The sequence below is a fragment of the Papio anubis genome, chromosome 3 (assembly GCF_008728515.1).
Source record: "Papio anubis isolate 15944 chromosome 3, Panubis1.0, whole genome shotgun sequence".
Lineage (NCBI taxonomy): Eukaryota > Metazoa > Chordata > Mammalia > Primates > Cercopithecidae > Papio > Papio anubis.
Genome location: NC_044978.1, coordinates 177,225,250 through 177,238,713, shown reverse-complemented (window position 1 = coordinate 177,238,713; position 13,464 = coordinate 177,225,250). Strand labels below are relative to the sequence as shown.

Sequence of the window (13,464 nt, the reverse complement as noted above, 5' to 3'; positions counted from 1 at the left end):
TACAAACATTGAGAAATGGAAAAGAGTAGGTGGATCTCTCTGTCTTCCAGGAAGACACAAAAGGGGTGTCTACCCAGCTCATAATCACCCTCTCTTTTTATTGGAGCTACCTCCTTGTGGTAGACTGAATAATGGCCCCCCAAAAATGTCCAAGTTAGGACTGAATGTGTGAATATGTATTTCATTTGGCAAGGGGCACTCAGGTTGCAGATGGAATCTGTGATGTTGATCAGCTAGCCTTCAGATAGGGAGCTTATCTTGGACTATTTGGGTGGGCCCATTGTCATGACAGGCGTCCTTAAATGTGGAAGAGGGAGGCAGGACAGTCAGTGTCAGAGTGATGCAATGTGAGAAGATCTCCACCCATCATACTTGGCTTCGGAGAAGGAGTGTAGAGCCGTGAACCAAAGAATGTGGGCAGCCTCTAGGAGCTGGAGAAGGCAAAGAAGTGGATTCTCCCTCAGAGTCTCCAGAATGGAACACAGCCCTTCCAGCTCCTTGATTTTAGTCCAGTGAAACCCATATTAGACTTTGATCTCTATAACTGTAGGATAACAAATTCGCATTGGTTAAGCCACAATGTGATCATTTGTTATAGCAGCAATAAAATATTAACATATCCCCTCCCCACAAATCCCCAGCCAGAGAGTGTATCCTGACAGTCACATTGGACCCAGATGCTAAAGCCTAGCTGACCAGACCAGGGCAAGGTCTGTCTCAAGCTGGGCCAGTTTGGGACTTGGGATTGAGACATCAAGTTAGACCCTTTCTGTGACTAGGGGTATATTAGTGTATTTTCATGCTACTGATAAAGACATACCTGAGACTAGGAAGAAAAAGAGGTTTAATTGGACTTACAGTTCCACATGGCTGGGGAGGCCTCAGAATCATGGCGGGAGGTGAAAGGCACTTCTTACATGGTGGCAGCAAGAGAAAACGAGGAAGCAGCAAAAGTGGAAACCCCTGATAAACCCATCAGATCTCATGAGACTTATTCACTATCATGAGAATAGCATGGGAAAGACCGGCCCTCATGATTCAATTACCTCCTCTTAGATCCCTCACACAACATGGGAATTCTGGGAGATACAATGCAAGTTGAGATTTGAATGGGGACATAGCCAAACCATATCATTCCGCCCCTGGTCCTTCCAAATCTCATGTTCTTATATTTCAAAACCAATCATGCCTTCCCAACAGTTCCTCAAAGTCTTAACTCATTTCAGCATTAACCCAAAAGTCCACAGTCCAAAATCTTACCTGAGACAAGGCAAGTCCCTTCCACCCATGAGCCTGTAAAATCAAAAACAAGCTAGTTACTTCCTAAACACAATGGGGATACAAGTATTGGATAAATACAGTCATCCCAAATGGGAGAAATTGAACAAAACAAAGGGGTTACAGGGCCCATGCAAGTCCGAAATCCAGCGGACAGTTAAATTTTTTTTTTTTTTTTTTTTTTTGAGACGGAGTCTCGCTCTGTCGCCCGGGCTGGAGTGCAGTGGCCTGATCTCAGCTCACTGCAAGCTCCGCCTCCCGGGTTTACGCCATTCTTCTGCCTCAGCCTCCCAAGTAGCTGGGACTACAGGCGCCCGCCACCTCGCCTGGCTAGTTTTTGTTTTTTTTGTATTTTTTAGTAGAGACGGGGTTTCACTGTGTTAGCCAGGATGGTCTCGATCTCCTGACCTCGTGATCCGCCCATCTCGGCCTCCCAAAGTGCTGGGATTACAGGCTTGAGCCACCGTGCCCGGCCTAAATTTTAAAGCTCTAAAATGATGTCCTTTGACTCTAGGTCTCATATCCAGGTCACACTCATGTAAGAAGTAAGTTCCCACGGTCTTAGGCATCTCTGCTCCTGTGGCTTTGCAGGGTACAGCCTCCTTTCCAGCTGCTTTCATGGCTGGCATTGAGTGTCTGTGGCTTTTCCAGGTGCCTGGTGCAAGCTGTTGGTAGATCAACCATTCTGGGGGCTGGAGAAGAGTGGCCCTATTCTCACAGCTCCACTAGGCAGTGCCCCATAGGGACTCTGTGTGGGGACTCCAACCCCACATTTCCCTTCCACACTGCCCTAGCAGAGGCTCTGCATGAGGGCTGTCATCCTGCAGAAAATTTATGCCTGGACATCCAGGCATTTCCATACATCTTCCGAAATCTAGGTGGAGGTTCCCAAACCTCACTTCTTGACTTTTGAGCACCTGCACGTTCAACACCAAGTGGAAGCTGCCAAGGCTTGGAGTTTCAACCCTCTGAAGCCACAGCCTCAGCTATGTTGGCCCCTTTCAGCCATGGCTGGAGAGGCTGGGGTGCAGGCCACCAAGCCCTTAAGCTGCACAAAGCATGGAGATCCTGGGCCCAGACCACAAAACCACTTTTTCTTCTAGGGCCTCCAGGCCTGTGACAGGAGGGGTTGACATGAAGGTCTCTGACATGGCCTGGAGACATTTTTCCCATGGTCTTGGAGATTAACATTGGGCTCCTTGCTACTTATGCAAATTTCTGCAGCCAGCTTGAATTTCTCCCCAGAAAATGGATTTTTCTTTTCTATTGCATAGTCAGGCTGCAAATTTTCTAAAGTTTTATGCCCTGCTTCCCTTATAAAACTGAATGCCTTTAACAGCACCCAAGTCACGTCTTGAATGCTTCTCTGCTTAGAAATTTCTTCCACTAGATACCCTAAATCATCTCTCTCAAGTCCAAAGTTCCACAAATCTCCAGGGCAGTGGCAAAATGCCACCAGTCTCTTTGCTAAAACATAGCAAGAATCAAATTTGCTTACATTCCCAAGGAGTTTCTCATCTCTATCTGAGACCGCTTCAGCCTGGATTTTATTGTCCATATCACTATCAGCATTTTGGGCAAAGCCATTCAACAAGTCTCCAGGGAGTTCCAAACTTTCCCACATTTTCCTGTCTTCTTCTGAGCCCTTCTAACAATTCCCATCTCTGCCTGTTACCCAATTCCAAATTCACATTCAAATTTTCGGGTATCTTTTCAGCAATGCCTCACTCTACTGATCCCAATTTACTGTATTAGTCTGTTTTCATGCTGCTGATAAAGATATACCCAAGACTGGGAAGAAAAAGAGGTTTAATTGGACTTACAGTTCCACGTGGCTGGGGAGGCCTCAGAATCATGGTGGGAGGCGAAAAGGACTTCTTACGTGGCAGCAGCAAGAGAAAACAAGGAAGAAGCAAAAGTGGAAACCCCTGATAAACCCATCAGATCTCATGAGACTTATTCACTATCATGAGAATAGCATGGGAAAGACCGGCCCTCATGATTCAGTTACCTCCTCCTAGGTCCCTCCCATAACATGTGGGAATTCTGGGAGATACAATTCAAGTTGAGATCTGAATGAGGACACAGCCAAACCGTATTAAGGGGTATCTCATATATTAATAAATGTAGGCGTTGAGTGGGGCTCATGTTCAGCCATAGGAACAGAGAAGCACAGAAAACTGACTTGAGGAGATGATAATGACAATGAGGAAGAGAGAGGCAGAAAGAGTTCTGGCAGCGTTCTGGTTTTTAGCTTCTCTATGAGGTAATGTATGAGTCTGCAGAACACAGTCCTCAGCCAGGTCACTGCCTCCCACTGGCTCAGGTTAAAGGGTGAAGGCAAAAGACCAAATGTCCTCAGTTGATAGATTCCTTCAACCAACTGAAAAATGCAGACTGGCCGATGTTGCCTCCCAGAGTCACACAGTTGGTGAGTTGGGCGGCTGAATTCAAACCCAAGTCTTTCCATCTCTGAATCTCAGGTTGTACGGGTGTTGTGTTTTTGTTTCCTATTAGTCATCCTCTGTTAACTGTTTCCTGGACTTCTGTTTTAACTGGAAAGAACTCAGAGATCTGATAAATATCCCTTAGGTACCCTATAAAAATTCCATGGGTATTACAATATTCCAGGCTACCATTGTCCCGAGAGGAAAAAAGTCAATGTGTGATATAGTTGAGGCTGGTCTAGGCTTACAGTGTGCAGAGGCCTACAGGCCAAAGGCAGGACGGGGGTTAATTGGGCAGTGATGTCCCCTTCTCTCTTCTGAGGGCCTTTGTTCACTAGTGCCCACCTCCGAGTAGCTCTGGGAGTAGAAAGCAGTGATGACGGATGCTCAGCTGCCCTTTGGCCTCCATCTTTGCCTGCTGGCTGGGCTTGTGTGATTCCCAACTGAATTGTGACTCTTGGCTTCAAGGATATTTGTGGAGCTCGAAGACCATCCTGCATGGTCAGAGTAAAGGGATGCTGACAGGATGGTCTTAATTCAGGGTGGTCTTAGTTCTGAGAGATTGCTGCCTCCAAAGCCGGACTCTTGGGCTGTGCCACACTGTGTGCATGTCATGCTGAGCCCCCCTGCACTTGCTGGGCTTTGTATTCCTGAATACTAATTTGGAGCAAGAGACAACTGAGTCTTCTTGAGGGCTAGAAGGGAGGAGTGGGGGTCTCCCCAAGGCCATTGCTGATGGCAGGAAACACCACAAACTGAGAAGCAGTTAGTTTTTAACCCTTGTGTCTCACCACAACCAAACACACACATGCGTGTGCACACACACACACACACGTCTTCCCATGTGAAAATCAACAAAAAGACATGTCTTCCTTAACTTCCTAAGTCAAGCTTCTCATGGTGATTGTCTGAAATATGACAGGTAAGAGTTCAAATCACACGTAAATGCCCCATCAACTTTGCTCTTTCTAACCTGACCTCTTGAAATTTAGTCGGATGGACTCAGGATGACAAAAGAAGAATCCTTGACATCTTGGCACCTGTTTTGTCCCTGTGCTGACTCTTGTTATCCAGTGGCTCCTAATGTTGAAGTTCTGGAGGCAACTTCTTGTTCACTATCCCTGGGACTGACTTGGCTGTGTGGGCAACTGTCCCCTTCCTCTCTCTGCACTTACTTGAACTGCTTAGAATGGGCTTTCTTTTATTCATTTTTGAGACAGAGTCTTGCTCTGTCACCCAGGCTGGAGAGCAGTAGCATGATCTCGGCTCAACTGCAACCTCTGCTTCCCAGGTTCAAGTGACATGCCTCAGCCTACCAAGTAGCTGGGACTACAGGTGTGCGCCACCATGCCCACTAATTTTTGTATTTTTAGTAGAGACGGGGTCTTGCGATGTTGGTCAGACTGGTCTTGAATGCCTGACCTCAGGTGATCCACCCACCTTGGTCTCCCAAAGTGCTGGGATTACAGGCGTGAGCCACCGTGCCCAGCTGAATGGTCTTTCTAGACTGAGAAGGGCAGCTCCTTGGGTGCAGACACTCCAGATGCCACAGCCGCTGCCAGAACCGCCATACAAGCTCTCTCCCATCTTCTGCATTCAAATAGCTCCTAAATAGAGAAGTTGGAAACAAGAGTTGAGTATGTCTACCTTCTCTGAGTCACACATGGAGAGTGAAATATTTGTTGCATGGACACACTTTCTGCTGCACATTTGATGAAAACAGCCCATTTTGGTGTGCTTTTTGGTTAGATTCAGTTCATTCTGGCCTCCAGTTTTCCTTGTGGGACAGGGGGCCTGGTCAGTTGTGATTCTCCAAGGGGAGATCAAATAAGAGATGGGGAAGGAAAGAAGAGCACCAGGCTAGGCAGCTGCAGGACTTATCAACCACAAGAAAGGTACAGACCCAGTGAAGCTGAAGGTGGCTTACCTGCAGGGCTGAGAACCCAAACAAGGGCTGAGGGCCACACCCAGGAAGTAGAGAATAGGTAATGGAGGAAGGATGGGCAGGGAAAAGAGTTAGGGTGCACACTAATTTCCTATGGTTGCAGTAACAAATGACCACAAGCTTCATGATTTAACGGAAATTTGTTTTTTACAGTCCTGAAGGACAGAAGTCCAAAATCAAAGTGTTGGCAGGGCCACGCTCCCTTCAGAGACTCTAGGGGAGAATTCTTCCTTGCTTCTTCCGGTTTCTGGTAGTCATCAGCATTCACAGGCCTGTGGCTGTATCTCTCCAGTATCTGCCTCTGTCTTCACATGGTCTTCTGTTCTGTGTGTCTGTTTTAAAGATATTTGCTATTGGATTTAGGGCTCACCAGGATAATCCAAAATCATTTCTTCATTTCAAGGTCCTTAATTTAACTATATCTGGAAAGACTTCTTTTCCTAGTAAGGTCAGGTTCATGGGTTCTAGGGATCAGGATATGGACATACCTTTTGGACATAGCCAACATTTAGCTCATTACAGGGTGGGAGGAGACAGAAAGTAGGATAAAACAAGCCAGTAGGCCAGGGCAAGGGGCTCAGGATCCAGAACAAGAATCAGGTAGGAATGAGGTAGTGGCAGCCCCTCCTTTAGGTACACTCTGTGTATTAGTCCGTTTTCATATTGCTGTAAAAATACTACCTGAGACTGGGTAATTTATAAAGGAAAGAGGCTTAATTGACTCACAGTTCTGCATGGCTGGGGAGGCCTCAGGAAACTTATAATCATGGTGGAAGGCAAAGGAGAAGCAGGTACCTTCTTCACACAGCAGCACGAGAGAGAGAGTGAAGGGGCAAGAGCCCCTTATAAAACCATCAGATTTCCTGAAAACTCACTCACTATCATGAGAACAGCATGGAGGACACTGCCACTGTGATCCAATCACCTCCCACCAGGTCCCTCTCCTGACACATGGGGATATAATTCCGATCACAATTCGAGATGAAATTTGGGTGGAGTTATAGCCAAACCATATTACTTCAATGGGTGGTTGGGGGACAAAGGCCACACCTCAAAGGGCTGGACCATGACAACCTCCCGTTTGCTTCCTGCATTTCCCTCCCTTTTTGTGCACATCTGTTTCAAAGCTAAACTCCTGGGGGAGCTGCCGGAAGAAACTCACCTTGGGCCGAGCTCAATGGCTCATGCCTGTAATTCCAGCACTTTGGGAGGCCGAGGTGGGTGGATCACCTGAGGTCATGAGTTCGAGGCCAGTCTGGCCAACATGGTGAAACCCTATCTCTACTAAAAATACATATTCCACACAAAAATTAGCTGGGCATGGTGGAGGATATCTGTAATCCCAGCTACTTGGGAGGCTGAGGCAGGAGAATTGCTTGAACCCAGGAGGTGGAGGTTGCAGTGATCCGAGATCACGCCACTGCACCCCACCCGGGGAAAAAAAAAAAAAACCTCTGCCTAAAAAAAAAAAAAAAAAAAAAAGAAAGAAAGAAAGAAAAAAAACCCAAAAGAAATCATCCACCCTGAATTCTTTATCTAGGTTCCCTATTGGGAACAAAAGTTTCTTCTTTGAGCTTCTCATCCCTAGAGTCAGGGTCCTTTCCAGAGTCCCTGAGGGGGAAAAAATGGTTTTCTTTTTTTTTTTTTTTTTTTTTTGAGGGGGGGTCTCGCTCTGTCGCCCAGGCTGGAGTGCAGTGGCGCGATCTCGGCTCACTGCAAGCTCCGCCTCCCGGGTTCACGCCATTCTCCTGCCTCAGCCTCCTGAGTAGCTGGGACTACAGGCGCCCGCCACTGCGCCCGGCTAATTTTTTGTATTTTTAGTAGAGACGGGGTTTCACCGTGGTCTCGATCTCCTGACCTTGTGATCCGCCCGCCTCGGCCTCCCAAAGTGCTGGGATTACAGGCGTGAGCCACTGCGCCCGGCAGGAAAAAATGGTTTTCAATGAATTTCATTAAGTTTACTTCCTAATGTGAAGGTATATGTTTTTGAAGGCCTTTCCTCTTGCGTTATAAATTCTACCCTGCCATGGTCACAGTCTTCCAAGGTTTCTGCCACTCTGACCCTGCCAGCCTGGTCTTTTCCACTGGTTAGGTTTAGGCACAACTGTTCTTTCCTCTCCATGCTTCATTCACTGAGGAATAATACTATTAAGATGGTGAGTGTAGAATACATCTAACATTCTTGTTTTGGTAGATACCTAGATATTGGTTGTCATCAGTCAGGACAGGCTAATGATGCTGCAGTTAACAAACACCCACAAATCTGTGGACAATTCTCAATCTTAGTACATGTCTGTGATGGTTAATATTGAGTGTCAATGCCAAACAAATGGAAGAACATTCCATGCTCATGGATAGGAATAATCAATATTGTGAAAATGGCCATACTGCCCAAAGTAATTTATAGATTCAATGCCATCCCCATCAAGTTACCAATGACTTTCTCCACAGAATTGGAAAAATTACTTTAAAGTTCATGTGGAACCAAAAAAGAGACTGCACTGCCAAGACAGTTCTAAGCCAAAAGAACAAAGTTGGAGGCATCATGCTACCTGACTTCAAACTATACTACAAGGCTACAGTAACCAAAACAGCATGGTACTGGTACCAAAACAGAGATATTGACCAGTGGAACAGAACAGAGCCCTCAGAAATAATACCACACATTTATAACCATCTGATTTTGACAAACCTGACAAAAACAAGAAATGCGGAAAGGATTCCCCATGTAATAAATGGTGCTGGGAAAATTGGCTAGCCATATGTAGAAAGCTGAAACTAGATCCCTTCCTTACACCTTATACAAAAATTAATTCAAGGTGGATTAAAGACTTAAATGTTAGACCTAAAATCATAAAAACCCTAGAAGAAAACCTAGGCAATATCATTCAGGACATAGGCATGGGCAAGGACTTCATGTCTAAAACACTAAAAGCAATGGCAACAAAAGCCAAAATTGACAGACGGGATCTAATTAAACTAAAGAGCTGCACAGCAAAAGATGGTAGTTTCATCAGAGTGAACAGGCAACCTACAGAATGGGAGAAAATTTTTGCAATCTACCCATCTGACAAAGGGATAATATCCAGAATCTACAAAGAACTTAAACAAATTTACAAGAAAAAAATCAAACAACCCCATCAAAAAGTGGGCGAAGGATATGAACAGACACTTCTCAAAAGAAGACATTTATGCAGGCAACAGACACATGAAAAAATGCTCATCATCACTGGCCATCAGAGAAATGCAAATCAAAACCACAATGAGATACCATCTCACACCAGTTAAAATGGCGATCATTAAATAGTCAGGAAACAACAGGCGCTGGAGAGGATGTGGAGAAATAAGAACACCTTTACACTGTTTTTGGGAGTGTAAACCAGTTCAACCATTGTGGAAGACAGTGTGGCGATTCCTTAAGGATCTAGAACTAGAAATAACATTTGATCCAGCCATCCCATTACTGGGTATATACCCAACAGATTGTAAATCATGCTGCTATAAAGACACATGCACACGTATGTTTATTGTGGCACTATTCACAATAGCAAAGACTTGGAACCAACCCAAATGCCCATCAATGATAGACTGGATTAAGAAAATGTGGCACATACACACCACGGAATACTATGCAGCCATAAAAAAGGATGAGTTCATGTCCTTTGTAGGGCCATGGATGAAGCTGGAAACCATCATTCTCAGCAAACTATCGCAAGGACAGAAAACCAAACACCACAGGTTCTCACTTATAGGTGGGAATTGAACAATGAGAACACTTGGACACAGGAAGGGGAACATCACACACCAGGGCCTGTCATGGGATGTGGTGAGGGGAGAGGGGTAGCATTAGGAGATATACCTAATGTAAATGACGAGTTAATGGGTGCAGCACACCAACATGGCACATGTATACATATGTAACAAACCTGCACATTGTGCACATGTACCCTAGAATTTAAAATATAATAATAAAATTAAAAAAAAACAACTGAGTGTCAACTCAATTGAAGGATACAAAGTATTGTTCCTGGGTGTGTCTGTGAGGGTGTTGCCAAAGGAGATTAACATTTGAGTCAGTGAACTGGGAAAGGCAGACCCACTCTCAATCTGGGTTGGTACAATCTAATCAGCTGCCAGCATGCCCAGACGAAAAGCAGGCAGAAGAACACGGAAATACTAGACTGGCTTAGTCTTCTGGCCTACATCTTTCTCCCGTGCTGGATGCTTCTTGCCCTGGAATATCACACTCCAAGTTCTTCAGCTTTGGGACTTGGACTGGCTCTCCTTGCTCCTCAGCTTGCAGATGGCCTATTGTGGGACCTCACCTTGTGACCGTGTGAGTCAATACTCCTTAATAAGCTCCCCTTTGTATATACATCTATCCTATTAGTTCTGTCCCTCTAGAGAACTCTGACTAATACAATGTCCTTGGTTGGCTATGCTCCATGTCATATTTACTTAAGGACTCAGGCTGATGGAACATTGGAACATTAGGGGTTGTCACAGTAGAGGGAAAAGAGAGCATGATGAATCATACATTAGCTCCTAAATTTGCTGCCCAGAAATGATACGTTGGTTTTCACTGGCAGCCTACATCTAGTCTCCTTGTATAGGAGTTTCTGCTGTAGGAAGCAATATTTAGGGATGCCAATACAGTTGATCCTTGATGACTCCTTCACCCTTCACAGTTGGAAATTCATGTATAACTTCTGACTCCCTAACATCTTAACTAATAATAGCCTACTGTTGACCAGAATCCTTATCAATAACATCAATAGTCGCTTAACACATATTTTGTATGTCATATGTATTAGATACTGTATCCTATCGATAAAGTAAGCTAGAGAAAATGGTATTAAGAAAATAATCAGAAGGGAAAATAAATTTACTATCCATTAAATAGAAGTGAATCATCAGAAAGTAAAGGTCTTCATCCTCACCATCATCACATCGAGTAGGCTGAGGAGCAGGAGGGGTTGGTCTTGCTGTCTTAGGGGTTACAAAGGCAGAAGAAAGTCTGAGTGTTAGTGTTCGCATGCAGTTCAAGCCTGTGTTGTTCAAGAGTCGACTGTGTATTTTTCAGAACAGTGTCTGGCCCAATGAATGTTTACTGAATGCATAAAGAAAACATAATTTGTGTACTACATCCAACTGGGCAGTTAAGTACTACGTCCAACAGGCCAGGCATGGTGGCACGCACCTATAGTCCCAGACACTCAGGAGGCTGAGCCGGGAGGATCGTTTGAACCCTGGAGATGCAGTAGTATACTCTTATATTTCTGCTCATCCTTTTAATCCACATCCCCTCTCAGCTTTATGGGGCTTAATATAGTTATTAGTCAACTGTCAACTGAAGTCACTTTGCTCTTTGAAATTAAAGAATAAACACAAAATTTAAAAAGCACAACCCCATATCCCACGGTCTGTGGAAAGTTCAGCAGCCACCTCAAGATCTTTGTGACTTATCTAGGAATTTTATGCACTGTGGTCACTTGTGGATTTACAACCTGATGTTTTGAGCTCAACTTGGGTGTTATATCCACCACAATCTTCTCTGCTCTTGCAAATCCAGACAGAAAACTTAGATTTTTGTCCCTACCCTTCTACCCAAAATATCCAACTGCAACAAACACGCTGTTCACACAAGGCACCACTCACTGAAGGCTTGATGTAGTTCAGCCTCCCTCCCACTCAAGGATCCTTCCCAGTTACCTACTTTGTACTTTCCTGGCCCCCTCCCTGGGTTCTGGCTTCTCTTTTTCTCCCCTCAATTCAATCCCCCTCACTTTACTATGCAGGGCAATCTCTCTTTCCTTCTACTCTGCCCCAAGCTTAACTTTGCATAGCCAAAAACTGATTAATGTCTGGATTAAACAAAGGGCCATTTATGCAAGATAGAATCATTGGCAGAGGTTTTGTAATTTCTTTCTCTTTTCCGCAGTAGGTGGAAGAAAGCTGTATGGAAATTCATTTTCCTTAAACTGCAAGAAGTGGCTACAGTTTGGGTTTAAATAATCTTTTCCTGGCTAGGTGAGGTGGCTCACGCCTGTAATCCCAGCACTTTGGGAGGCAGAGGCGGGAGGATCACAAGGTCAGCAGATGGAGACCATCCTGGCTAACACGGTGAAACTCCATCTCTACTAAAAATACAAAAAAAAAAATAGCCGGGCATGGTGGCGGGCGCCTGTAGTCCCAGCTACTGGGAAGGCTGAGGCAGAAGAATGGTGAACCCGGGAGGCGGAGCTTGCAGTGAGCCGAGATCGTGCCACTGCACCCCAGCCTGGGGGACAGAGTAAGACTCCGTCTAAAAAAAAAAACAAAAAACTTTTCCTTCCTCCTTTCTGGTAAATATACACTTTCTTGACATCTATTTCTGATAAACTTTATTTCTTTAACACAGTGGTTCTCAAACTTTTGGTCTCAACTCTTTTGCACACTTAAAAATTATTAAGGGCTCTAAACAATTTTTGTTTATATTGACATTATCGACATTCACTATATGAGAAATTAAAAACTTTTGATGTTTTTGAAAATCTTTTTTTTTGAAGTCTGGCTTAATAGAAAACAGCTGTTCTGCATTTATTCCGTTGCAATATCACAGTCTAGCAAACTCAACTGTATGCAACTCATGAGAAAGTGAGAGTGAAAAGGCAAATAACATCTTAGTATTATGAAAATATTTTTATATTGATGACCATTAAAACCACTATTTTAATACACATTCTACTTGTGCATCCTCTTTATGAAAAAAAAAATCTTGAAGAAATCAATGAGATTTTGAATATCCTTAGGCCAGGCATGGTGGCAAGTGCCTACAGTTCCAGCTACTCAGGAGGCGGAGCCGGGGAGGATCGTTTGTGCCCTGGCGTTCCAGTCTGTAATGAGCTAGGATGGCGCCTCTGAATAGCCACTGCAATCCAGCCTGGGCAACATAGCAGACCCCCATCTCAAAAAACAACACAAAACAGAACCATGAACCAAAAATGCAGAAGAAACTCATTGACTGACTTGTCAATTTTAATAGCTATGGCTCAAGACGGTACAATTAAAAACTATGCATGAAGGAAGAACACAATCCAGCGACACTAGGGCCACTCTTTCACCTTTGCCTCCATCTAAAGTTCCTATTCATCCTTCAAATCTCTGCACAGGTGACGCCTTTTCTCTACAGCCTCTTCCATCACCACAAATACGAGTGATTATAATAATAACATTATTAACGATTACTACCATTTATTGGCCACTTACTAGGAGCCAAGCAACATCAAAACACAGCACGCGTCAGCTCACTTAATTTTCACAGTAAACTCCGAGGAGGATGCTGGCTTCACTTTACAAAGAGGTGACTGAAGGCTGGAGAAGAAAGACCTCTGGCCTCTAGCTCTATGCCTTGCACATCTGCTCTGTCTCAGCACTTATTGCACCCCGAGGGTCACCGTCCAAGTGCCTCTGTCCTGCTCAAGGTGAGTCCTTGCAGTCAAAGGTCAAGGGTGACTCGCCTCCACGTCCCCCGCAACCAAACCGCCCGCTCTCAGTGAGGGAGCCACCAGAAGGGAAGGAGCCTCCCAGCTTCCCGGTCCTCACGCTCCCGGAGCCCACACGCCCCAGAAAAGCACAGGAGAGCTCGCTGAGCTCTCCGCGCTGCTAAACCCTCCAAGCTTTGCTGGGAGAAAGAGGTACCCGTGAGCTCGTCGCGGGGTTCCTCCTCCGCCAGGTGCGCCGCTGAGTTCGGAACCTTTTTCCTCCCGCCGCGGTAGCCGGGCTCAGGCCGGAACCTTTCTTCTCGCGTAGCAG

At 45.1% G+C, this 13,464-nt stretch overlaps 1 long non-coding RNA gene across 1 annotated transcript; it reads right to left on the bottom strand.

The window, feature by feature from the left end:
* Window positions 1–1,254: 1,254 nt before the first annotated feature.
* Window positions 1,255–13,448, bottom strand: LOC116274218. Its single transcript, XR_004182850.1, has 3 exons — window positions 13,351–13,448; window positions 5,166–5,332; window positions 1,255–1,293 (listed from the first exon to the last, which is right to left on the bottom strand). It is a non-coding gene; the product is annotated as an uncharacterized LOC116274218 (long non-coding RNA).
* Between the last annotated feature and the right edge of the window lie 16 nt (window positions 13,449–13,464).